Source organism: Capra hircus, chromosome 4, assembly GCF_001704415.2.
Source record: "Capra hircus breed San Clemente chromosome 4, ASM170441v1, whole genome shotgun sequence".
NCBI lineage: Eukaryota > Metazoa > Chordata > Mammalia > Artiodactyla > Bovidae > Capra > Capra hircus.
Window position 1 is genome coordinate 11,082,744 of NC_030811.1, and position 27,200 is coordinate 11,109,943.

The window sequence follows — 27,200 nt, forward strand, 5'->3', positions numbered from 1 at the left end:
AGATTGAAAGTCATTGTCAAAAATTAAACCTTGAGACAAATGGTCATATATCTTCCGATTGTAGTTTACTTGCTTTGCTTGAAAGAACTAAGAGAAACAGTTTTATGTCTTAATTTAGAGGCTGTTTATTATTTCAAATGGGCAGCAATGTCTCAATTCATAAGCAGTTTTTTGTTCTGCACTCTATAGAAAGACAGAACAGATGAATTTCTGTCTGGTTCATTTCAATCTGTTTTCTTTTGTTACTAGAATTGTTGCATTCTATGGTAATTCTAAGCCACAAGAAGCTGTAGCTGTAATAGGAAATTAAATACAGCAATTAACCTAAGGCTACCCATAATTGATAGCATAAAACTGCATTCTCATATTGACATTACTAATTAAAAAAACAAATGCATACACAAAGTGTAAATAAACACAAGTCAAAAATTCTAAACACATTAGAGCCTAACAGTACAATGATGCTATATTGCAAAAACATGTCTTACTAATTATTTTAAGAGACTCAAAATTCAAGCCTACTCATCGACTACCCCTTACTTGTTGGCACAAGTTTCTAACACTTAAAATCATTTCATCAGACATCTCCTTTACATTAAATTAATATTAAGAATGTCTAAAAGTTGCTCAAGGTCATGGAGGTTAAAAAAGAATCCTATCAAAGCTCCTGTTGATTTATCGTAAATTTGAAGATTGAAGATAATGTGGTTTTAAAATACTGGCAGTTTATTTGTTGCTCAAGCTGTCAAGATAAACTAAGAACAGAGTGGAGAGTATGACATTCTCTCCTTTCATTGAGAATCTTCATAAGAACTTAAAACAGATAATACCAACTAGCTTTTGATTAACTGAGGTAGCTGTTATATAATATATATTAATTATCTTTCTTCTTCTCTCCCTAGATGGTATATACCATGTAAGAGATGAACAGACATTATCTGTATGTTCTACTTTCTTTAAAAAAAATCTAGTGTTCTTTTAACTAAACACTGTTCAATGCTAAAGAAAATCAACCCTGAATATCCATTGGAAAACTAATGCTGAAGCTGAAGCTCCAATACTTTGCTCACCTTATGCAAAGAGCCATTGGAAAAGACTGATGCTGGGAAAGATTGAAGGCAGGAGGAGAAGGGAATGACAGAGGACGAGATGGTTAGATGGCATCACTGACTCAATGGATATGAGTTCGAGCAAACTCCAGGAGATGGTGAAGGACAGGGAAACCTGGTATGCTGCAGTCCATGGGGTTGCAAAGAGTTGGATATGACTGAGCAACCAAACAACTACAATGTTAATTTGTCATAAGACACAATCACTGGAGTCAATGATTTAGATTCAGCTGATTTTCTCACAACCAAAAACTGTAATGCATGTATTTGCTATTTTAGTTATCTGTTGTATGGAAAGAAACTGGTCCCTATTTTTAAGTTAAACTGAACTGCACAAACCCAAAATCTTTAGCATGGGTTGAATCAAAGGAATTTGGTTCATCTCAATTTGCCCAAATAAAAAGATGTATTCTTAAAATTCATAACCACATTTAAAGGATTTAAAACACTGTGCCATGTTATTGTTCTTTTTCAGCGTAATACTCAGTCCTAAAGAAACCTCAGGGTATCCCTGGTGGCGCAGATGATAAAGAATCTGCCTGCAATATAGGAGACGGAAGAGACACAGTTTAATCCCTGGGTCAGGAAGGTCTCCTGGAGGAGGAAATGACAACCCACTTCACTGTTCTGGCCTGGAAAATCCCATGGACAGAGGAGCCTGGTGGGCTATGGGGTTGCAAAGAGTCAGACAGGAATGAGCGACTAACACACACTGAAGAAAAAACACTTCAGAATCACAATGAACTGATTTGCTTAACTTAGAAAGACTGCTGCTGCTGCTAAGTCGCTTCAGTCATGTCTGACTCTGTGCGACCCCATAGATGGCAGCCCACCAGGCTCCCCCGGCCCTGGGATCCTCCAGGCAAAAATACTGGTGTGGGTTGTCATTTCCTTCTCCAATGCATGAAAGTGAAAAGTGAAAGTCAAGTCGCTCAGTGGAGTCCGACTCCCAGTGACCCCATGGACTGCAGCCCACCAGGCTCCTCTCTCCATGGGCTTTGCCAGGCAAGAGTGCTGGAGTGGGTTGTCATTGCCTTCTCCTTAGAAAGACTGTGACCCTGTAAACCACTGATATTTCATTCTATTTGACTGTCCTGAGTACTATTTTCTTAGGATTAAACTTAAATAAACATTTCTGCCAGAGTGATTTTACAGAGTATTATGCCGTGTTGTATTAGTCAACAGAAGCAACTGTTAAAATACCAAGTATCTGAAAATTCTGAATTGCATATTAAGGGGACTGTACTGCCACTGGTAAAAGATAAATGTAAGAATTAAAGATTTTAAAATTTAAAAAATAATAAAAAATTAAAAAAGATAAATGTACAATACCGAACTCCAATTAGCTTCAGTGTGAGTTAGCCCTGCAAATTCAAAGTATATGATGGATAGAGGAATAAATGGGTGGATGGATGGATGGGTGGATGGATGAACAGACCATGAATATGGCCACATTTCTGACTATGAATTTCTACCCCTTGACTGTAGTAATTTAAATTAATAACAATAGTAATCACAAAATGGGAGACTAGACAGAGGGATATTGATAGTTCAAAAAATTCTCAGTGTTAGCTCAGATGCTAAAATATAAACTGTCAAAGGACATGTTAAAAGCACCAAACAGAAGCCAAAGGGACAAATCAGGAAAATAGTATTAGATACAGTTACACAGAAATACGCAATTTCTACCCCTAACTCTTCAAAGTAAACTAAAATATTGTGAGTAAAATAAAATATTGTGAATCTAGGCACAAGGCAATAAATAGCCTCTCCTCCTTGGTTTTTTTCTTTTTTTAAACTGGTAATCAGAAATAATTCAATTCATAAAAACGATTGATACAAATTCAATCACGGCCTAATACGATATTAGAATAATATCAACATAAATAATAGCTTCTGTGTCATATGTAACAGTAGGTAATTTCATTTTAATTAAATGTCAGAATGAAAATCCTATTCATATTTCTCATACTAACTATGCAGATTATGTACAGAAAGAATCCAACAGCTGTTGGAACATGGTCTTTTCATTCAGAGATACTGTACCTGCTGGCATTCTGATTAGTGTTTACTCATTTTAGCATTAAAAATACCAAGTTTAATTTCTGATATACTGCGGAGCACCATCAATATGATATACGATAATCATACAGAAAACCACCCTGCACAGTCAGTACCCAATGGCATATTTGCACTAATACTTGGTTGCAATTACATGTCAAATAGCAGCCAAGAAATTTCTTTGAATTTGATTCAGATTGTCAAATTACAGTTTTCCTTTCTTACTAGAAGTCTGATTTAGGATCAGCGTGACGACCAGAAGCCACAGGGAATGCCTGGAGTTCTAGCTGCTGCAGTCAGGAGCTCAGACGTCTTGCTGAAAATTAGAAATACACCCCCTGTGCTCTTGGTTAGTGAGTTTCTACTCCTTTTCAGCTCACACTCCCTTCTTTAGGACACGAACTACACCAACAAGTATGGCCACTCTGAGAGCACTGTTGAAACAATCAGTCTGGAGACCCAGCAAAACCCCCAGTAACGGCTCTCTCAAAGTTAAAGTAGGAAATGTTTCAAAGATATCAATGATCAATGAAGAGCTATCTTACAACTCCCTTAACTAAAATAATGCTACCGGTCATTTTCCATGATGGGAACTATGTTTCTTCTCACTCTCTACTTCTCTACTCTGTACTCAGTATTGAGAATGAGGCCCGATACTAATACTGGATGTGAAAGGTGGTCTGCTGTTTTGTATTTACATTAAAATAATATTTTTACAAGTTGAGGAAGGCATATGATTTGAGACTGGAAAGCTGCTTATAACTTTATTATTCTCTCAGATGTTTTCTGCTTGAAAATAAAGAGATTTAAAGACTTTGCCCAAGTCTGTCCCTTCCCTTCCTAAATCCATACTTCTCCTGTTTTTCTCAACCCACTTGTGTATCTCAAACCTACTCATGATACCCATTACACACACACACACACACACACACACACACACAGGTAGACACAGCTGCTTCCATCTCTGAATCTCCACAACATTACTTTAGTGCCTATCACTCTAGATTGCATTCTGTGCACTTACCTGTTTCTACCCTTAGAAGCTGAAATTACTGGTAAGACCAATCCACAGTAACAACAGTGTCTGCTATGCTGCAGAAAACTGGTAACCTTTGCTGAATAACAAACTTACTACAATGGCCATTTCTGTATTGGGGAGGGGAAACTTTTTCACCTATTTAAACATAAAGTGTGTTTCTAGAGATGAATTTCTAGTGATAGAAACAGAGTTCAAGGCTCCTTGTGAGAATTTAATGAGTACAGTAAGGGTAAAGCTCTTAAAACTATGTCTGGAGTTTAACTGCTTCTATACGTGTTATTAATATTTCTGTGATATAGCTAGCACTCACATTTTTAAAGAAGTGAATAAGCAAATGAATGAACACGTACATAAACCACTTTGACTTAGTAAGTTGAAAACTTATGCCGCTAAATACCTCTTTCCTAATTTAATGGATACAGAAAGTTGAGACAGTCAAAACGCTTTGAAATCATCCATAGGTGACAATAAAACAAACATCTGAGACTGAAAAGGGATCAAGTATTTTTATTTTAAATCTTGGTATCTTTGTCATGTAGTAGAAAGCTCTATATTATGTCTTAAAATGTTTTGCTTTGCACAAAACATTTGTCCAGCCGTTTCATCATTAATTGTACCTTTTTTCTGTTCTCTAGAAATTAACACTACAACCACTTCAAAACTATACAGGACAATTTTCTTATATCCTTACAGAAAATAGGCTCCCGTTATTTTCTCAGAAAGAGTGAAGGAAGAGTTGTCCCTTTGCCAAGGCCTGCGTCCTTGCTCAAAAAAGGCACTGCTGAGTTAAGACAATGAGGCTGAGATCACAACCCAACCAAAATCAATCCTCTTTCTTCAGTTGAGAAGATCAGCCTTCACGACAACCACACCAGTTTTCTCATCTGCTTGCACATCCAGCAGGCGTGCTGCACTCTCATGTATTCATATTTGTTGCCTCTAGAGAGTTTTTAGCAGTTTTGTATAGGCATGTGCTAAATCGCTTCAGTTATATCTGACTCTTTGCGACCTCATGGACTGTAGCCCCCAGGCTCCTCTGTCCATGGGATTCTCCAGGCAAGAATACATATTTATTTGAGATCACCCACAGAACTTTGGACATCTGTAGGCACTCAACTAATGTAGTTAAAATGCCACCACAAAAATACTCTAGATGAAAAGGAGATAAATAACATTCTATAAAAAAGGAATATAGAGGAGATCATTCTTTTTTTTCTATTTCCAAATTAATCCTGAGGTATTTTCAGGGTCTCTCAAATCAAGCTGCATAGAGCACAACTAATTTAGAAATGTCATTAAGATGTACTTTACCTATTCCTAAAATCTCACTAATTAATAAATATTAACTTTGATTTTCTTAACCTGGAATGTGGGGATCCCTATTAGCTTAAGAAAATGTTACTGAAATGTAGCCTCTTAACTTTCATAAAGAATGAATGTAACTGTTGCCCTAAATATTGTGTCTGTGAAATCCAAGTTAAAGATAATCATCTCTATGGTGAACAATATGGATTTGTATATAAGAACAAAAGCCTCTGTAGATCGTCTCAGTTATTTTCACAAACATTATAAAATCCATAATATAATTTCCATTTCTGTCTTAGCTGTCTGTAATCAAAGAGTACATCAATGTATTACGATTATAAACTCACTGAAAAGTTCTAATGACATAGTTCTGCTGACTTTCCATAGTGTCTATAGAGCTGATGGCATAGGGACCAAGCATAGCTGCCTTCCAATAGTGTCTATATTAATGTACTCAATATCTTAGGACGCTACATGTGCAACTTATAAGTTTCTAGCCTCTGTCTTGAACAAGTGAGTATAATTTTTAAAGAAATAAATTCATTGTTTTTTTTTTTGTTAACTTGATAATTTGAAACTCTATGCCCTGCCTAAATAGCTCTGATTATTTTGATCCATAAAAATCAATCAGCCATACCGTTCTAATAAAAAAAGAAGGCATATTTTTTTATAGCATAAGGCCCTCAAGTCAGTCTGTTTATAGGCAGATGTTTTTAAATTTCAATGTAGTGGAACTCTCAAAATTATATCTATTTAATGTTCTCTCTCTTAATGCTTCAAGCATAGGTAGTATTATTTACCCAGCAGTACCAATGTCCCATTGGTTAAACTCACAAAATTGCTTTCATTTCATAACATAAGCTGTATGCAATATTTATTCATTAATCCTTAGAATCTTTAATAATAAATTAAGGACACTTGATTTCAGTTTATGGCTGAACCATGATTTTCTTTTATTACTGTTTTATCTATACCATTCTTATTTTTTTATTCTGAATAGAGCATTCTTATTTTGTATTCTGTACATATGGATTCTTACAGATTCTTCCTTCATTACTTATAGACTTAGAGTTTTATGTAAAAACTTATTTAACTTTCAGTCAAAATTATTCCAAATTTACTTTACCTCATTCCTTGACAACTATAGAATTCTGAAAGAGGTTTTGAACTTTAGTCCCTCTTACAAAATGCAACTGATTAAATTTCCTAAAACCAAATGTCTATTATGTCCAGATTCCCAGGTTGATAACAGCTCCTTGGCCTGTTCTCAGTTCAGTTTAGTTCAGTTCAGTCACTCAGTTGTGTCCGACTCTTTGCGACCCCATGAATCGCAGCACATCAGGCCTCCCTGTCCATCAGCAACTCCCGGAGTTCACTCAGACTCACGTCCATCGAGTCCGTGATGCTATCAAGCCATCTCATCCTCTGTCATCCCCTTTTCCTCCTGCCCCCAATCCCTCCTAGCATCAGGGTCTTTTCCAATGAGTCAACTCTTTGCATGAGGTGGCCAAAGTACTGGAGTTTCAGCTTTAGCATCATTCCTTCCAAAGAACACCCAGGGCTGATCTCCTTTAGAATAGACTGGTTGGATCTCCTTGCAGTCCAAGGGACTCTCAGGAGTCTTCTCCAACACCACAGTTCAAAAGCATCAATTCTGGTGCTCAGCTTTCTTTACAGTCCAACTCTCACATCCATACATGACTACTGGAAAAACCATAGCCTTGACTAGACGGACCTTTGTTGGCAAAGTAATGTCTCTGCTTTTCAATATGCTATCTAGGTTGGTCATAACTTTTCTTCCAAGGAGTAAGCGTCTTTTAATTTCATGGCTGCAGTCACCATCTGCAGTGGTTTGGGAACCCCCCAAAATAAAGTCTGACACTGTTTCCACTGTTTCCCCATCTATTTCCCATGAAGTGATGGGACCAGATGCCATGATCTTTGTTTTCTGACCTGTCCTACTAAGCTAAAATTCTTCTGAAGTTCAAGGTCTGTCATATCCTAGGACCATTCTTCATACTCAGTCTTATTTCCTGGCATCATAAACTTCCTACCATTCAAAAACACTGAATGCCATTCAGGTAGCAATGTTTCCCCTGACAGGTGCCATGTAGTTCTTACATCTGCATGCACTTTCCATGGCATCTGAAAACATTCTTACTTCCTTCTACCTACATAAAATCTATACTTTTTTTAAGGCTTAATGTAAAATTTATCTCCTCTATAGCTTCCCTCATAGCTCAGTCGGTAAAGAACCTGCCTGTGATGCAGGAGACCCCGGTTCAATTCCTGGGTCAGGAAGATCTGCTGGAGAAGGGACAGGCTACCCACTCCAGTATTCTGGGGCTTCCCTTGTGGCTCAGATGGTAAAGAAATGACCTGCAATGTAGGAGGCCTGGGTTCGATCCCTGGGTTGGGAAGGTCCCCTGGAAAAGGGAAAGGCTATGCACTTCAGTATACTCGCCTGGAGAATTCCATGGACTCTGCAGTCCATGGGGTCACAACGAGTCAGATACCACTGAGCGACTTTCACTTTCACTTCACTTCACATAGCTTGGGAACATACTGAACTCGAAATCCCTGCACAGTTCAGTTCAGACACTCAGTCATGTCTGACTCTTAGAGACCCTCTGGACTACAGCACGCCAGGCCTCCCAGTCCATCACCAATCCTGGGAGTTTACTCAAACTCAAGTCCATTGAGTCGTTGATGCCATCCAACCATTTCATCCTCTGTTGACCCTTCTCCTCCTGCCCTCAATCTTTCCCAGCATCAGGATCTTTTCAAATGAGTCAGCTCTTCGCATCAGGTAGCTAAAGTATTGGAGTTTCAGCTTCAACATCAGTCCTTCCAATGAACACTGAGGACTGATCTCCTTTAGGATGGACTGCTTGGATCTCACTGGAGTCCAAGGGAATCTCAAGAGTCTTCTCCAACACCACAGTTCAAAAGCATCAATTCTTCATCATGCAGCTTTTTTACAGTCCAACTCTCACATCCATACATGACCACTGGAAAAACCATAGGCTTGACTAGATGGACCCTGTTGACAAAGTAATTTCTCTGCTTTTTAATACACAGTCTAAGTTGGTCATAACTTTCCTTCCAAGGGGTAAGCATCTTTTAATTTCATGGCTGCAGTCACCACCTGCAGTGATTTTGGAGCTGAAGAAAATAAAGTCACCCACTGTTTCCCCATCTGTTTACCATGAAGTGATGGGACCAGATGTCATGATCTTAGTTTTCTGACTGTTGAGCTTTAAGCCAACTTTTTCACTCTCCTCTTTCACTTTCATCAAGAGGCTTTTTAGTTCCTCTTCACTTCTGCCATAAGGGTGGTGTCATCTGTATATGTGAGGTTATTGATATTTCTTGATTATTTTTGCAATCTTGATTCCAGCTCATGCTTCTTCCAGCCCAGCGTTTCTCATGATGTACTCTGCACGTAAACTAAATAAGCAAGGCGACAATATAGAGCCTTGACATACTCCTTTTCCTATTTGGAACCAGTCTCCTGTTCCATGTTCCATTCTGTTGCTTTCTGACCTGCATACAGATTTCTCAAGAGGCAAGTCAGGTGGTCTGGTATTCCAATCTGTTGAAGAATCTTCCAGTTTGTGGCAATCCACATAGTTAAAGACTTTGGCATAGTCAATAAAGCCAAAATAGATGTTTTCTCTGAAACTCTCTTAATTTTTTGATAATCCAATGGATGTTGGCAATTTAATCACTGCTTCCTCTGCCTTTTCTAAATCCAGCATGAACATCTGGAAGTTCAGGCACTGTTGAAGCCTGGCTTAGAGAATTTTGAGTATTACTTTACTAGTGTGTGAGGAGTACAATTGTGTGATAGTATGAACATTCTTTGGCATTGCCTTTCTTTGGGATTAGAATGAAAACTGACCTTTTCCAGTCCTGTGGCCACTGCTGAGTTTTCCAAATTTGCTGGCATATTGAGTGCAGCACTTTCACAGCATTATCTTTCAGGATTTAAAACAGCTCAACTGGAATTCCATCCCCTCCACCAACTTTGTTCTTAGTGATGCTTTCTAAGGCCCACTTGACTTCACATTCCAGGATATCTGGCTTTAGGGGAATGATTGCACCATTGTGATTATCTGGGTTGTGAAGATCTTTTTTATATAGTTTCTGTGTATTCTTGCAACCTCTTCTTAATATCTTCTGCTTCTCTTAGGTCAAACAATTTCTGTCCTTTATTAAGCCCATTTTTGCATGAAATCTTTTTTTTTCCCTTTGAGTGTCAATTCTAAAAGGTCTTGTAGGTCTTCATAGAACCATTCAACTTCAGCTTCTGAAAATTCTGGAAGAGATGGGAATACCAGACCACCTGACCTGCCTCTTGAGAAACCTATATGCAGGTCAGGAAGCAACAGCTAGAACTGGACATGGAACAACAGACTGGTTCCCTATAGGAAAAGGAGGACGTCAAGGCTTTATATTGTCACCCTGCTTATTTAACTTATATGCAGAGTACATGATGAGAAATGCTGGGCTGGAAGAAGCACGAGGTGGAATCAAGACTGCCAGGAGAAATATCAATAACCTCAGATATGCAGATGACACAACCTTTATGACAGAAAGTGAGGAGGAACTAAAAAGTCTCTTGATGAAAGTGAAAGAGGAGAGTGAAAAAGTTGGCTTAAAGCTTAACATACAGAAAACTAAGATTATGGCATCTGGTCCCATCACTTCATGGGAAATAGATGGGGAAACAGTGGAAACAGTGTCACTTTATTTTGGGGGGCTCCAAAACCACTGCAGATGGTGACTGCAGCCATGAAATTAAAAGACGCTTACTCCTTGGAGAGAAAGTTATGACCAACCTAGATAGCATATTGAAAAGCAGAGACATTACTTTGCCAACAAAGGTCCATCTAGTCAAGGCTACGGTTTTTACAGTAGTCATGTTGGATGTAAAAGTTGGACTGTGAAGAAAGCTTAGTACTGAAGAATTGATACTTTTGAACTGTGGTGTTGGAAAAGGCTCTTGAGAGTCCCTTGGACTGCAAGGAGATCCAACCAGTGCATTCTAAAGGAGACCAATCTTGGGTGTTCATTGGAAGGAATGATGCTAAAGCTGAATCTCCAATACTTTGGCCACCTCATGTGAAGAGTTGACTCATTGGAAAAGACTCTGATGCTGGGAGGCATTGGAGGCAGGAGGAGAAGGGGATGACAGAGGATGAGATGGCTGGATGGCATCACTGACTCGATGAACAGGAGTTTGTGTGAACTCCGGGAGTTGGTGATGGACAGGGACGCCTGGCTTGCTGCAATTCATGGGGTTGCAAAGAGTCAGACATGACTGAGCGACTGAATTGAACTGAACTAAACCTGCATGAATTTTTCCCTTTGTATGTTTAATTTTCTTGAAGAGACCTCTAGTCTTTCCCATTCTATTGTTTTCCTCTATTTCTTTGCATTGACCACTGAGGAAGGCTTTCTTATCTCTCCTTGCTATTCTTTGGAACTCTGCATTCAGATGGATATATCTTTCCTTTTCTCCAATTTTTTTTTTTTTGCTTCTCTTCTTTTCACAGCTATTTTAAGGCCTTCTCAGACAGCCATTTTGCTTTTATGCATTTCTTTTTCTTGGGGATGGTCTCCTGTACAATGTCATGAACCTCCGTCCATAGTTCTTCAGGCACTCTGTCTATCAGATCTAGTCCGTTAAATCTGTTTCTCACTTCCACTGTATAATCATAAGGAATTCGGTTTATGTCATACCTGAATGGTTTAGTGGTTTTCCCTACTTTCTTTAAGTCTGAATTTGGTGATAGGGCGTTCATGATCTGAACCACAGTCTGCTCCCAGTTTTGTTTGTGCTGACTATATAAAGCTTCTCCATCTTTGGCTGCAAAGAATATAATCAATCTATCTGATTTTGGTGTTGGCCATCTGGTGAGGTCCATGTGTAGAGTCTTCTCTTGTGTTGCTGGAAGAGGTGTTTGCTATGACCAGTGCATTCCCTTGGCAAAATTTCATTAGTTTTGACCTGCTTCATTCTATATTCCAAGGCCAAATTTGCCTGTTATTCCAGGTGTTTCTTGACTTCCTAGTTTTGCATTCCAGTCCCCTATAATGAAAAGGACATCTTTTTTGGGTGTTAATTCTAGAAGGTCTTGTAGGTCTTCATAGAACTGTTCAATGTCAGCTTCTTCAGCATTACTGGTTGGGGCATGGGCTTGGATAACTGTGATATTGAATTGTTTGCCTTGGAAAAGAACAGAGATCATTCTGTCGTTTTTGAGATTGCATCCAAATACTGCATTTCGGACTTTTTTGTTGACTATGATGGCTACCCCATTTTTTCTAATGGATTCTTGCCCACAGTAGTAGATAAAATGGCTATCTGAGTTAAATTTACCCGTTCCAGTCCATTTTAGTTTGCTGATTCCTAAAATGTCAACGTTCACTCTTGCTATCCCTGTTTGACCACTCGTTTCCGACACTTTGCATCCCCACGGACTATACAGTCCATGGAATTCTCCAGGCCAGAATATGGGTGTGGGTAGCCTTTCCTTTCTCCAGGGGATCTTCCAAACCCAGGAATCGAATCAGGGTCTCCTGCATTGCAGACAGATTCTTTACCAACTAAGCTATGAGGGAAGCCTAATAATTCTAGATCTGGACAGAAATATGTATTAATCTTGTAACTCCCAACATCTCAGAAATTTAGATATAACTGATTGGAGAACCCTGAATCAACCTCCAATTCTACAATTCTTAGATGCTAGGTACTCCCTGAAGCTCTTCTGATTCTTTATGGGGGGAGGCCTGCAGGATGAATTGCTTTTAGTGATATTTTCTGTTTCCTGAGTTATGCTGCCACACATGCTCTTGCTATGCTTGAATGTTTCATTTTCTGAAAGAGAATCCCCTGCTGCAAGCATTTGTGAACAGACATTTGAAAGATTTGTGAAGAGAAACAGAGGAACGACTCAGTGGCAGCAAGTCAAACAGATTCCGCTAATAGCAAACTGTTCAGCAAACAGTGGCTTTTCACCAAGTCCCAGACTCATTCTTTCCCTCATCCTGTCTCCCTCTATTTCTCTCTCCCTTTATCTTCCACCTCCTGCAGCAAGCCAACCATTTCCTCTCTTTATTGCATTGGAAGGGGCTTCCCTTCTTCCTGTATGTTGATGGCCACTTCCATTCACGCCCACAGCATCACATTTTTTATATCATGTGGCAAGAAGCTTATGACGGTGATTCCCCAAACAAAATATATTTCTCTGGCCTAACAGTTAATATAATAAACTTCTCATTGCATTTGCAAGTGTACACTTTCAGGAATATGTCTGTAGCATTCCGAATAGAAAACTGGACGAGTATACAGCTTTCATTAGGCCTGTAGCACAGAGGATGTGTTTATTCTTGTTATGCTTATGAGTGAAGGACGACTCATAACACCAGAAAAATATAAACGTTATCAATACTCAGTAGTAAACATTTTGCAGAAGCATAGAAAGGTCATAACTCTCTGATGGTTATTTCCTAAATGGAATCCACAAAGTATCTACTGAACCTCTTAAATATTTTTTTTCTATCTCCTCTACCTATTACTTTGCCCTCCTTCTAGCACAGGTCCTAGCCCTACATTTATTCTTTCCTGTGCTCACTCATCCATTTTCCTCATTGGCGTATAATCTTCTCATCTGTATTTCCTGAGTGTTTAGGATTTTATCTATTTTAGTCACTCATCTACTTTTCTCCTTTTTCTGTTTCTAGTATCCACAAATGGATGGCTATAAAGTGGAAATAAAGGATATATCTAATATTGAAGATTAGCTCATCAAAACTTTGACTTTGCTAGTGTTTATAAAAAATGAGAAGATACCTTTTTCTTTAAAAAAAACACCATCACACAAAGAATCTGAATATAGATACATTGAGAGCACACTAATAGACCAATGATCCTTACTTTAAAATAATAATCATAAATATAAATATGTAGGTATATACACATACACAACCCACATGGATACATGTATATTTATTCATATACAAATATATATTGCATATCATAGTGAGAGATGCTACAGTAACATGTGATATAAATAGAATATGTTCATTCAAGAAATAATTGGATTAATAGCTTGGGAATCAAAACACTTTTACTTCTTGGCTTTTACTATATTTAAAAAAGGCAATATAGAAACAATATTATTTCTACTGTTTCTATTTATATTTAATAAATTTCTAGGACCACGTAGACAGAAATAACACAGGTGCTAATATCCGCCTTAGTTTTCATCTCAAAGAACTCAATACTTTGCTGACCTATTTTCTATAAACACTTAGAACTTTATGTTTTACAAAACTGAACTTTAAGCTTTCATATATAAAGTTTTTCAACTTCAGTTGCAGATTGATCTCACCAGAATCTTCGTACTTTCAGAGCAGGTGACAGGATGACAAGCATGTCATTATTGGCACCTTTATTGCCGACAGTAAAATGTGCAGCCACAGTAATTTGCATTGTTTGTGAGGTTAGTGGACACTGAATTAATTACCAGGGCAAAGCCACAACACACTGTATAAGGGCATGGGACAGCCACACAATATCCATATTCGTAAAGCAGCATATTTCCCTGACATTACCACAGCTAATTAGGAATGCCACCTCTTCAAGCCTGATTCCTGAAAGTGCTCAAGAGAAAATTTTTGCTTCCCTTTGTGAAACATTCTCCAGCAAACAATAATTAAACAAGGCAAATTCAAATCATCTGCATAAGACACTATTTCATATTTCCATGAAAATTGTGATTCTATTTTCAGGACAATAATTCTAAGTTTTCTAGGACAGAAACCACTAGGCTACAAAACTTTTCTGACCCAATATGAAAAAAATAGGGAAATATTTATGGTTTTATTTTGGATAGGTATGAAATCCACTGTAAACAAAAAATTTTCTAGGTTTTGCAGAGAAATGTATTTTAATGGGTGAATGGGGGGCATAATAGCTGTTTAGCTTATTACAGCTCTAAAAAATTGAATACTCTGCAAGAACAATTTTCAACTTGAGTTTGAGATATTATTTGCAGACCTATGGCTTTATGAACAAAGATCAAACAGTCAAGAAAACCAGAAGGGTAAAACATCATTCTTACATGCTTCTGTAGGAAAAAAAAAATTTGTTTCTGCAACCTTTCCCCCACAAACTCATTTCCCCTCATCCCTCCCTGAGGTTGGCAGTACAAATAATGCTTATGGATTTTATCCCTCTGTGTCAAATTCATCCTGGTATTTTCATTGCAATGACTGACCCATAAAGACCCTCTATAAATGTTTGCTGTCTGAAACAGACGGGTTATGACAATTTTGTCAATTTTTTAATGAAAAAGTTATGGCTTTCTGTGTCTGTTAATAATTTGTAATTATTTAAAATGTAATTCAATTACTTTCATCCTGATGATAATTTAGTATTCATGCATTAAAAAATGAAAGAATGAATTGGAATCTCTATCACTTTATCACCTAACATGGGTCATAACAGCCATCATTTAAAAATCTTCAAATAACAAATGCTGAAGAGAGTATGGAGAAAAGGGTATCCTCCTACACTGCTTGTGGTAATATAAACCGGTGCAGTCATTGTGGAAAACAGTATGGATATTCCCTAAAAAACAAAACTAAAAATAAGAGTTGCCATATGATCCAGCAATCTCATTCCTGGGCACATAAGCAGCAAAATCTCTAACTCAAAAAGATACACCCAACCAATAATTACTGAATTTGGGAAAGAGGTGAAGTACCAGGTGTGTCTTCTTGATAAGGTGGTTTGGAATTCTGCACTACACTAAAAAGGCCAATTTTTCAATTTAAAGTATTATTTGGAGCTTTCAGTTCAGTTCAGTTCAGTCACTCAGTCGTGTCCGACTCTTTGCGACCCCATGAATTGCAGCACGCCAGGCCTCCCTGTCCATCACCAACTCCCTAGATATCCCTAAACAACTTACCAGTTGTACAAACTTCCTTAAGTACACATTAGTTAGGTTCATGTGAAACTGTCATAGAGTAATCAATTATTTGAGAGGTGTTTCCGGTGATATAATGATCATAACATTCTGGAATTAAGTCATAGCGTGTGGAAATATTTCAATTATTAAATGATGAATGGTTTAACCTTAACAGATGTCAACCTAACAATAAAAGTGTCAAATTATAAAAGTAAGATAACTTTTATTCATCATGACTTAAACCAAAATGTGATAAGTGGAAGGAATTACCTCAATCATATAAGGAAAATAGGGTGGAGAGACTGTGTTTACTGGAAACTGACGAATGCTTTAGACAAACTTCTTTGCAGTAGTTTGTATAACGCAGGGTTTTCATTAGCAAGACTCTGCACTACTCAGCCATAAACATGAATGAAATAATGTCATTTGCAGCAATATGGATGCAACAATAGATTATCATAGCAGGTCAGTCAAAAAGAAAAAGGCAAATACCGTACTATATCATTTGTACATGGAATCTAAAATATGATACAAATGAACTTACCTAAGAAGCAGAAATGGAATCATGAACATAGGGAACAGACTGGCGATGGCCAAGGGGGAGGGGGTTGGGAGAGGTACGGAGGGGGAGGTTAGGATCAGCAGATGCAAACTATTATAAAGAGAATGGATAAACTGTAAAGCACTATATTCAACGAGCTGAATCCAACATCCCATGATAAACCATAAGGGAAAAGAATACTGAAAATATTAAAGACGTATAACTGAATCACTTTGCTGCAGAGCAGCAATTACGTTGCAAATCAAGTACACCTCAATTAATAATAATGATGATGATCAAGAAGCTGTTTGGAGACAGAACAAGTGGCACCAGCACACGGGGCCACTGTCACCTCTGAAGGGGTTGTCGGTGACCTCTCTCCTCTCACCCCTGTTCCCAGGGGGGCAAAGTCAAAGTATCCTTTCAGCTCAAGAATCATCAGCACAGCCTGGCCCAAGTGGGCTCTTGGCGACAGCTGTTTGCATTGTTGGTTCTGGGTAGGTATAAGTGTGAAGCTCTGAATTGCTAAGGATGCTTACGATGAATGACTAAATGTTTAATTTAATTTTGCCTAAGGCACCAGACTTACAAAGCCATTAGCCCATATTTGGAAAGAATCTCTCCACTTAGTGATTTTGTTGAACTGTCACTCCACTCTAAATCATTAGCCGAAAGGAAAGCTAGGTCCAGAAAGAATGGGAGCGAAGATGAATTCCTTAAGGGGTTGATTTCTCTCTCTCATCAAACAAGCTGTGAAAAGTGTTGTAGAAACTGTATCAATGACTCTTCCCAGAACAACTTTTTAACTGCTATAGATAGAAATTTTGAAAGATATATATTTTTTCATAAGGGATAAAGGCTCTTTTTACCTCAGATATTCAGATGACACCGCCCTTACGGCAGAAATTAAAGAACTAAAGAGTCTCTTGATGAAAGTAAAGAGAAGAGTGAAAAAGATGGCTTAAAACTCAGCATTCAGAAAACTAAGATCACGGCAATCCAGTGCCATCACTTTATGGCAAATAGATGGGGAAACAGTGGAAACAGTGTCAGACTTTATTTTGGGGGGCTCCAAAATCACTGCCACGATGGTGTGATCACTCACCTAGAGCCAGACATCCTGGAATGTGAAGTCAAGTGGGCCTTAGAAAGCATTACTATCAACAAAGCTAGCGGAGGTGATGGAATTCCAGTGGAGCTATTTCAAATCCTGAAAGATGATGCTGTGAAAGTGCTGCACTCAATATGCCAGCAAATTTGGAAAACTCAGCAGTGGCCACAAGACTGGAAAAGGTCAGTTTTCATTCCAATCCCAAAGAAAGGCAATGCCAAAGAATGCTCAAACTACTGCACAATTGCACTCATCTCACACGCTAGGAAAGTAATGCTCGAAATTCTCCAAGCCAGGCTTCAGCAATACGAGAACCGTGAACTTCCAGATGTTCAAGCTGGTTTTAGAAAAGGCAGAGGCACCAGAGATCAAATTGCCAACATCTGCTGGATTATGGAAAAAGCAAGTCAGTTCCAGAAAAACATCTATTTCTGCTTTATTAACTATGCCAAAGCCTTTGACTGTGTGGATCACAATAAACTGTGGAAAATTCTGAAAGAGATGGAAATACCAGACCACCTGACCTGCCTCTTGAAAAACCTATATGCAGGTCAGGAAGCAACAGCTAGAACTGGACATGGAAAAACAGACTGGTTCCAAATAGGAAAAGGAGGACATCAAGGCTATATATTGTCATCCTGCTTATTTAACTTATATGCAGAGTACATCATGAGAAACGCTGGGCTGGAAGAAGCACAGCTGGAATCAAGATTGCCGAGAGAAATATCAATAACCTCAGATATGCGGATGACACCACCCTTATGGCAGAAAGTGAAAAGGAACTAAAAAGCTTCTTGATGAAAGTGAAAAAGGAGAGTGAAAAAGCTGGCTTAAAGCTCAACATTCAGAAAACAAAGATCATGGCATTTGGTCCCATCACTTCATGGGAAATAGACAGGGAAACAGTGGAAACAGTGTCAGACTATATTTTTTGGACTCCAAAATCACTGTGGATGGTGATTGCAGCCATGAAATTAAAAGACGCTTACTCCTTGGAAGGAAAGTTATGACCAACCTAGATAGCATATTGAAAAGCAGAGACATTACTTTGCCAAGAAAGGTCTGTTTAGTCAAGGCTATGGTTTTTTCAGTAGTCATGTATGGATGTGAAAGGTGGACTATAAAGAAAGCTGCGTGCCAAAGAACTGATGCTCTTGAACTGTGGTGTTGGAGAAGAATCTTGAGACTCTTAGACTGCTAGGAGATCCAATAAGTCTATCCTAAAGGAAATCAGTCCTGAATATTCATTTGAAGGACTGATGCTGAAACTGAAACTCCAATATTTTGGCTACCTGATACAAAGAACCAACTCATTCGAAAAGACCCTGATGCTGGGAAAGATTGAAGGCAAAAGGAGAAGGGGATGATTGAAGATGAGATGGTTGGATGGCATCACCGACTCGATGGACATGAGTATAAGCAAGCTCCAGGAGTTGGCGATGGACAGGGAAGCCTGGCGTGCTACAGTCCATGGGGTTGCAAAGAGTCGGACATGACTGAGCAGCTGAACTGAACTGAAGTAAACTGAAAGGCTCTCTAAAAAAAACAAAACAAAATGACTTTTAAATTCTGAAAGCTTACCACATTGCATTTTTCTTTTAAATTCTTTTGCTATTATTGTATTATTTTTCCATCCATATTTTTCTATTAACAGTATTTTCTTTTCAAAGGAGAGAATTCAGAGCAGTAACAACAACAACAAAAAAAGCAAACACCAAGGCAAACCAAACATAAAAGAAAATGACAGCCTCAAAGTGTACTTGACAAAATTCTAGAGGAGATGGATGGATAGGATAGATTACTTTCCCCTAAGGTGAAATTCACATCCTATGAGATGTACTTCTATACTTAGTTACTAAATGTTGATAGATGACGTTAATACATTTCTCCAGAAGCACCTTTCCATTATGAAGAAACTTTCCAACAGAGATTTTGTATTAGGTATTTTAGTGGTATTAGCCAGCTCTGGACTAGAACTAATCAGTAAACAATCAGATGTCTGGGTCAAATGATCAATTATAGAGAATGATTTTCTTTTCCATTTTATTAAGAAGGGTGAACGATAATAGAATTCAATTAGGTCTAAAACCGAACAATTTTTAAAAAATGACAAATTTTTCATTGAGTATAGTCTCTTAAGTCTAAAATTGCCTCTTAAGAATTCCTATGTTCACAGTATTAGTAATTTTAAAATTCAGTGTTTGATTGGGGTTGACATATATACAATATTGATACTATGTATAAAATAAATAACTAATGAGAACATATTATATAGCTCCAGGAACTAAACTCAATGCTCTGTGGTGACCTAAATAGAAAGGAAATCCAAAACAGAGAGAAAGAGAAGATACACATTTAGGTACAGCTGAGCCACTCCGCTGCACAGCAGAGACTAACAAAACATCGTGAAACACCTAAATCTCTATAAAAATTAACTTAAAAATGCAATGATTTTAGTGGTCATTTATGTACTATTTTGATTGCTTCAATTGAATGAAATTTTATTTACATTTAAAATCATATTCATTTCTTTTTATGATAAAAAATAAGTTGAGTGTTTTAAATGTTTATTTGTCTTTCTACATTATGTGCATACCTATGTGCCAAACACTTAGCTATACACTAAGGATTGATCCTCGCTTATTTCAACTCCCCATTGCGTGGGTCAGAAAATGTTTTCTATAAACATCCCAGTAGCAGATATTTCAGGTTTCATAATGGTTCAGAGGCAGTCACTCCACTTTCTGTAAGCAACTTAGACAATACATAAACATATGGGTGTAGATGTGTTCCAATAAAAGCTCACAGACATTCAAATACAAACTTCATATGCTTTCATGTGTCACAAAATATTATGGTTCTTTTATTTGTAAAAGTCATTTTAAGAACACACACACATATATATATTTTTAGCTGAGGGCTATACAAAAAAATAGCACCTAATTGAATCTAGCTTTGGGGTTTACTAACCCTCAGTTTGAAACATTCAAAGAGGGAAGTTTTTCTTACTTGATTTATATTTTTCATTACAAAATATTCCCTTACTCTCCAAAGTCTCACAGATCTCTCTCTTAGAAAAATTTTAAGGATTTATTGTCAAGTTTTTACTTCACAGAAAGATATTCATCATTTTCCATCTCAGTATACTTGGCTCCAAATGATGCAAGTGATTCTAGGGAATGGGTGAAAAAAAGAAAAAAAAATGGAACATTTTCTAGTTGGCGAGAGAACTCTACTACAATTCCTGCCACCTCTGTAAAAGGAATATGGCAGTATAAGAAAAACAGTTTTCAACCAATACATATCAATAAAACAAGCCACAGCTATTCTGAGCAATGCCTTTTGCTCCACAGGAACAACACTCTTGGCACTGATTCTGCAAGATGCTGGAGTATACGGAGGGTATACACAGACCTGCTGCATGTTTTAGTTTAAATGAGCCATTAAACTCAGATCAGCAGCCTCCATGGCTTATATAATACATGAAGCAGTCTGAGACAGTGTGTTTAAGCGGCTTGCCCACAAGTCCACAGGTAGTCTCAAACCATTTCTTTCTGATTCCAAAATAAATGCTCTTTCCCCTATAAACTGATTCCAAGGAGGGGAAACACTTGAAAATTTTTTCAGAAGGAAGTAGGGAACCATGCATCTTAGCCTCTAGTGCACAAGTAATTAGTGACGACTTAATTGGAATTTAAAGTGTTTTCACTTCATTAATGAAGAACACCAATACAGAAACAGCTTCGCTCTGCTTGGGAACTGTGCATTAGCAGATAATCTTGCCGGTTTCACAACATCAGAGCCCTGGGTAAGTATTTCACAGTTCTATCATCATGGATGTACCACATTTTTAAAAGATTTTTTTGATGTGGACGTTTTTAAAAGTCTTTCCTGAATTTGTTACATTATTGCTTCTGTTTCATGGTTTTTTTTCTGACTACAAGGAATGGGGGACCTCAGCTCCCCAACCATTGATCAAACCCTCACGCCCCCTGCACTAGAAGGTGAAGTCTTAACCATTGGACTACCTGGGAAGTGCATGTACCAAATTTATTTTCTTTCTTCTGCCTGAAGCTGCTGTACTTGGGTTCAAAATGGTATCCATTTGCAGGTGGAGAGTTAATTAGACCACATCTAAGGAAATGGCAACCCACTCCAGTGTTATTGCCTGGAGAATCCCAGGGACAGTGGGCTCCTGTCTATGGGGTCGCACAGAGTCGGACACGACTGAAGTGACTTAGCAGCAGCAAGGTTCATCTAAAGGAGATTGGTCCTGGGTGTTCTTTGGAAGGAATGATGCTAAAGCTGAAACTCCAGTACTTTGGCCACCTCATGCAAAGCGTTGACTTATTGGAAAAGACTCTGATGCTGGGAGGGATTGGGGGCAGGAGGAGAAGGGGACGACAGAAGATGAGATGGCTGGATGGCGTCACGGACTCGATGGATGTGAGTTTGAGTGAACTCCCGGAGTTGGTGATGGACAGGGAGGCCTGGCGTGCTGCAATTCATGGGGTTGCAAAGAGTCAGACACGACTGAGGAACTGAACTGAACTGAAGGTTCATCACAACGGTGTTGCTTCCATCAGTAAAATGTGCATTAAGGACCTCCCCTCCCCATCACACACATTTTTTCTCTCCTCCTCTTAAACATGTGAATTATATAAATTGGGTGCTACTGTGGTGCAGTTGCTGAGTTGTGTCCGACTCTTGGTGACCCTATGGACTCCCTGTCCCACACTATCTCCCAGTTTGCCCAAGTTCATGTTCATTAAATTGGTGATGTGATCCAACCATCTCATGTTCTGCCATCCTCTTCTCCTTTTGCCTTCAATCTTCCCCAGCATAAATTAGGTAAATAATGTAATTACTAGTAAATTTAGTTTAAATATTTGAAGCTTTCACTTTTATAAAGGATAACATAAAATTCATATTTGTCTTATACTGTCAGTAATCTTCCAAGTTTATGGTTTAAAAAGTATTTTCATATATTAAAATTATAACATTCAATGCACAAGAGAAAAATGGTAGAAATTCTGTACCTTATATCAAAACCTAAAACATTACACATATTGAAATGATAAAACTGTCACTTCTTGTTTTAAGAATATTTGACTCTTATTTTTTTAATGATTCACATCTTCTTCTTCTTTCTGCTCTGGACTAGAAAATGAGATAATTTCCTATAATAAAAATTATTTTTTAATAAAACAGATTGTAGGTGTGACATTTGTCTTTTCTTCTCAAAAGAGAAAATAAAAATAAAGACAAACGTTAGCTATAACCTGGAATCTAAATGTTCTCTTTCTGAAAGCCCAATCACTCCTACATAATCATGAGTACTTTAGTAAAGTAGCAGGACTTAATCTGATTTGTACTTGTTAACTTTTCTCGGGTGAACTATGAACATTAATAAGGCCAGATTCATTTATACTTATTGCAATTTCATTCGAGATCCTAAAAGAAAATAATGAATCAAGGCAGAAGAGTATCTTAAGGATGAGGGAAAATTAAACATAGTCAGTGTCTTCAATGTCTATTTCACTCCCAAAGATGCAGAAAATACCTCACGTCCCTGGATGCAATCTCTCCACCCTACCTTTGGAATATTTTAAACTCACTGATTAAATTAATACTTTACTTAGCACCATGAATCAAGTGCTAATTCTTTACAAACATAAATATATGCATGTCCTACTTTTTAGATGGCATCACCGATGGACATGTGTTTTAGTACACTGCAGGAGATAGTGAAGGACAGGGAAGCCTGGCATGCTGCAGTCCATGAGGTCTCAAAGAGTTGGACACAACTGAGCAACTGCACAACAATTGTGTTCTTTGAAGTTTGCGCTTTCTGGCAGGAGAGGAGGAAATTTCGTACCAGGTGAACAGAAAGAGTAAGACTGTCTTCTTCACTTTCCATCACTAAGTGGTGAAGTCTAGAGCACAAAACGTGTTAGGTTTACTCTACTATCATTCTGTCTTTATACTGTAGCTAGGGTTTTTCCACTAGTCGTGTATGGATGTGAGAATTGGACCATAAAGAAGACTAAGGACCGAAGAATTCATACTTTCAAAGTGTGGTGCTGGAGAAGACTCTTGAGAATCCCTTGGACTGCAAGGAGATTAAGCCAGTCAATCCTAAAGGCAATCAACCCTGAATATTCACTGGAAGGACTGATGCTGAAGCTCCAATACTCTGGCTATCTGATTTGAACAGTTGACTCACTAGAAAAGATCCTGATGCTGGTGAAGACTAAATGCAAAAGGAGAAGGGGGCAGAGGACGAAAAGTTTAGAAAGTATCACTGACTCAATGAACATGGGTTTGAGCAAACTCTGGGAGACAGTGAAGGACAGGAAAGCCTGGCAAGTTGCCATCTATGCAGTCTCAAAGAGCCGGACACGTCTTAGCGACTGAACAACAACAAATACTATAGGCAGATTAGAAAACTGATTAAATGATCCACAGTTCTGCAAAGTACAGTAACACTTATAATTACCTGACTTAATGAACATAAACTATTTTAAGATTCTCTGGCTATCATGGTTCATGTAGACAGCCAGCCAACCAAGATGAATATCCATAGACTCATCTAATTTTTCAAATGTACATCCTAAAATCAATAAAAATAATTCACTTCCCTACATTTTTCAACATTATACATACCTTAATGGTTAAGCCAAGAAATATAAATCCTTTATCACACAATTAAGTATAGTGAAATAGATTTCCTAATTTTAAAAAAATGGGAGGAGTTTAATATAAATTTATATATTTGGACACAACTCTTTGTGCTTCTCCTTCAGCAGATGTAACATGAATGGTATCTTTTTCCAAGTAAGAGAGCAGTAACACCTTACTCAGATTTATAATTTTAAGGTTCAAATCTGGAACCCACTTGCCCTATTCACATTAACAAAATCTTTTATCTAAAGCAGCAAAATTCTGGTAAATTTCAAAATAACTCAGTTCAAGATTCTTGTCATATCATCTCTATATGATCAAATAAATGTATATGAAATCTCCCCACCTAAGGCCGTATCTGTGTAAGCATGTTGCTGGAGTTTAGAAGCATATGATCAGGAGTCGTAAGCCTTCGAAAAAGATTAGTGTCTGCTGGAAACTCTCCCTGAAGCAGTTTGCTTCCTCCCCGACCCCCTCACCTCCCCATCCCTGAGGTCAGCTCAGAGGTAAGAATAAGTTGGAAAATACACTCATATCTTTGCAAACGAGGATTGTGGATAAAAAATATAATAACACAGCTTCAGGACACGGGGGAGCCAGTGCCCCGACAGGCAACCTGTTAAGTTCAGCAGGCTTATCTGCCTCTCGGCACCTGCTGAAACCAGCCTCCACGTTTGCCAAGCAAGCCTTCTAATGCTAATTCGATGTTCCAGTGGGGACACCTACTTTGAAGAGCTATTTCCCAATGTAAATTATTAAACTGCTCGTGTGGCCCGCCGATTGATCTCATGTGAGTTTCAGCAGTATGAGTCATCTCCCCTTGGGATGAGCAAATTTCATTATTTTTTGAAAAGGCAGAAAGGATCATTTGAAAAGCAGTTCATTCTCTGGGAGAAGATGGCAGCAATTGAAATGCTCCCTTCTGTCTCACTCGGCTTTTTCCTTTAAATTCATATTCATGTTGCATTTGCCTTCACGGGACTTTTAGCAGTTCTTGCTACTCCTATCAAGATTTCTGTTTGCTTTCAATGGGTGTTCTGATCACCCATGTGTTTTTAATGAAGTCATCTGTCCTGTTGGTGTTCTCACGATCACACAAGACTTAGAGACAAGTACTAGGTAAAGACTAAAGGGCAGTTGTAACTAGAGTGGGGCTGGTGGACAGTAGCACGTTGATAAATCATTGCTCTGTCTGCAGAAGTCAGATGACCCAGGCCCTTGAAGTACCATTAAAGATTTGGGCTCTTTGCCTTGGAACTATAGGACATCTTTTAAGAGATTTTAACAGGGAGTGACACAATCACATTTTTATTTGAAAAGATCATTCCAGCTGAGTGTAAAGAATGGTGGAGTATTGAGGGAAGCAAAGTTCTTAAAGATTCAGGAAACTGCCTTGGGAGACACAAAGAAGGGGGTGAGGGGAGGCTGGTTTGTCCCTGAAGACGTTTCTATTAAAAAGATTTTAACGGCTAAGTAGCATTTACCTTGGTAAATTTCTCACTGCCCAGCTTTGCAGAATCAGAAACCAGTTATCAGGATGGAGATTTTATGCATAATCAATGAACTCTCAAAACTACAAGCGAGAAAGTTATCATTGTTCCCATTTCACAGATGAAGAGACTGAGGCTCCATAAACCAGACAGATTTTTTCCCAAGTGACAAAGTTAACTGTAGTTAAAGTGAGATCTGACTTGCTCTGTGTGATTCCAAACCCCATGCTATTTTCACCTCACATACAGCCTCTCAGCTGAGAAATGCAATTGCCCATGAACCAGACAGGCTCTTCTGATAAAAAAGAGTAGTCAGGACACCCAGCTCCTTAGAGAAACAAACCAATAATCTCAGCATATTTGAGATTAAGTATTCTTGGGCTCATTTTAGAATCTGGGGGAGCCTTAACATGGTCAAATAAGATAAACTTCTGTCTGTTATCTACACTAACACATCAACTTTGACACTCTTCCGAAAGAGAAAAGTAAGATTTTCTTCTCAAGGAATCACATTTTATCTGAAAACAACTGACTTCTTAATAAAAATACTAAATGGTTTCTCTTTAGTGTACAAATTTTACCATTTGCACTAACATAGATGATTAACGTTAGGTAAATTCTCTATTGCCTGATTTAGTGGAAATGCGACTATACTCATTATACAACATTAATTAGTTAGGGGCATATATTTCAGGCTTCCCTTGTAGCTCAGCTGGTAAAAAATCCACCTGCAATGCAGGAGACCTGGGTTCAATCCCTGGGTTGGGAGGACCCTTTGGAGAAGGGAACGGCTACCTACTCCAGTATTCTGGCCTGGAAAATTCTAAGTCCATGGCATCACAAAGAGTTGGAGACAACTGAGCAACTTTCACTTATATGGCACCTGCTTTCAAAACTCATTTGAGGTATCACTGCTTTACTAATACTCATGTCTAGTTTTGACATATCACTGCCTTACTAATATGTCTGTATCAAATCAATTTCTTCAGGGTAACATTTAGTTCCTTTAAAGCTACTTTGTTTAAAGTAAAGAGAGGATGATTTTAAAATTTGCTAATGATTCTTTTCTTTGGTGAGCTGTAACCTACATTATTTATTATAGGGAAATTATTAATAGGCAAATGCTTATCTTTTATAAATTTCCAAGAAATGTCTAACAATTCTGTAAGAAGGATAAGCTCATGAATGAGTGGTGAATTTACTGTCGATACAATATTGATATTTCTATTACTTCTAAAAAATAAAAATAGAAGATATCAGATAATATGAAGACTCTGTTTTGGCATCTAGGCTGCCAGTTAACTGAATTCAAGTAGACTGTCTGAAACTAAAACTGAAAGCCAGAAGAATAAAGAGTTTAAGGCCAGAAGGTCAAGGATTAGATTATGGATGTTGCATTTATTAATTATGCTTTTGAACAAGCTGCAGGTTCTCAAAATAGTGATTCCATAAAATGAGTAAAATAGAATCAACCGCATAAGGCTTTTATGTAAATTATTATACGATATGTTTCAAAAAAGATATATAAATATGTTTGGTATTATTACAGAAACCAAGTGAAATAACTGGAGTGCACACTTCCTGTACATCAAGCATCTCCAAATATTTTAGATCACGTACTCCTATTCAGTAAAATAACTTAGGGTTTGCAAATTCTCAAAATGGATATCCTAAAAAATAAAGTCTTTAAATAAATGGCTACCACTAGTTTACCATCAACAACATACACAATTTCAGACTCATCATTAACAAAAGCAGTTTTTTCCATATTTCAAACTACCTTTTAGATAATTTTTGTCTCTTAATAGATCTGATTAAATCATCAATTTTTAGTTTATAATGTGATCAAGACAGGGCTTGTATTGGGAGTATAAATA

The 27,200-nt window shown here is 37.9% G+C and overlaps 1 protein-coding gene across 1 annotated transcript in view; it reads right to left on the reverse strand.

Annotated features, from left to right (window-relative positions):
- The window catches only part of CNTNAP2 (contactin associated protein-like 2), a 2,354,843-nt gene that overhangs the window by 2,139,830 nt on the left and 187,813 nt on the right, over positions 1 to 27,200 (reverse strand). The window lies entirely within an intron of this gene.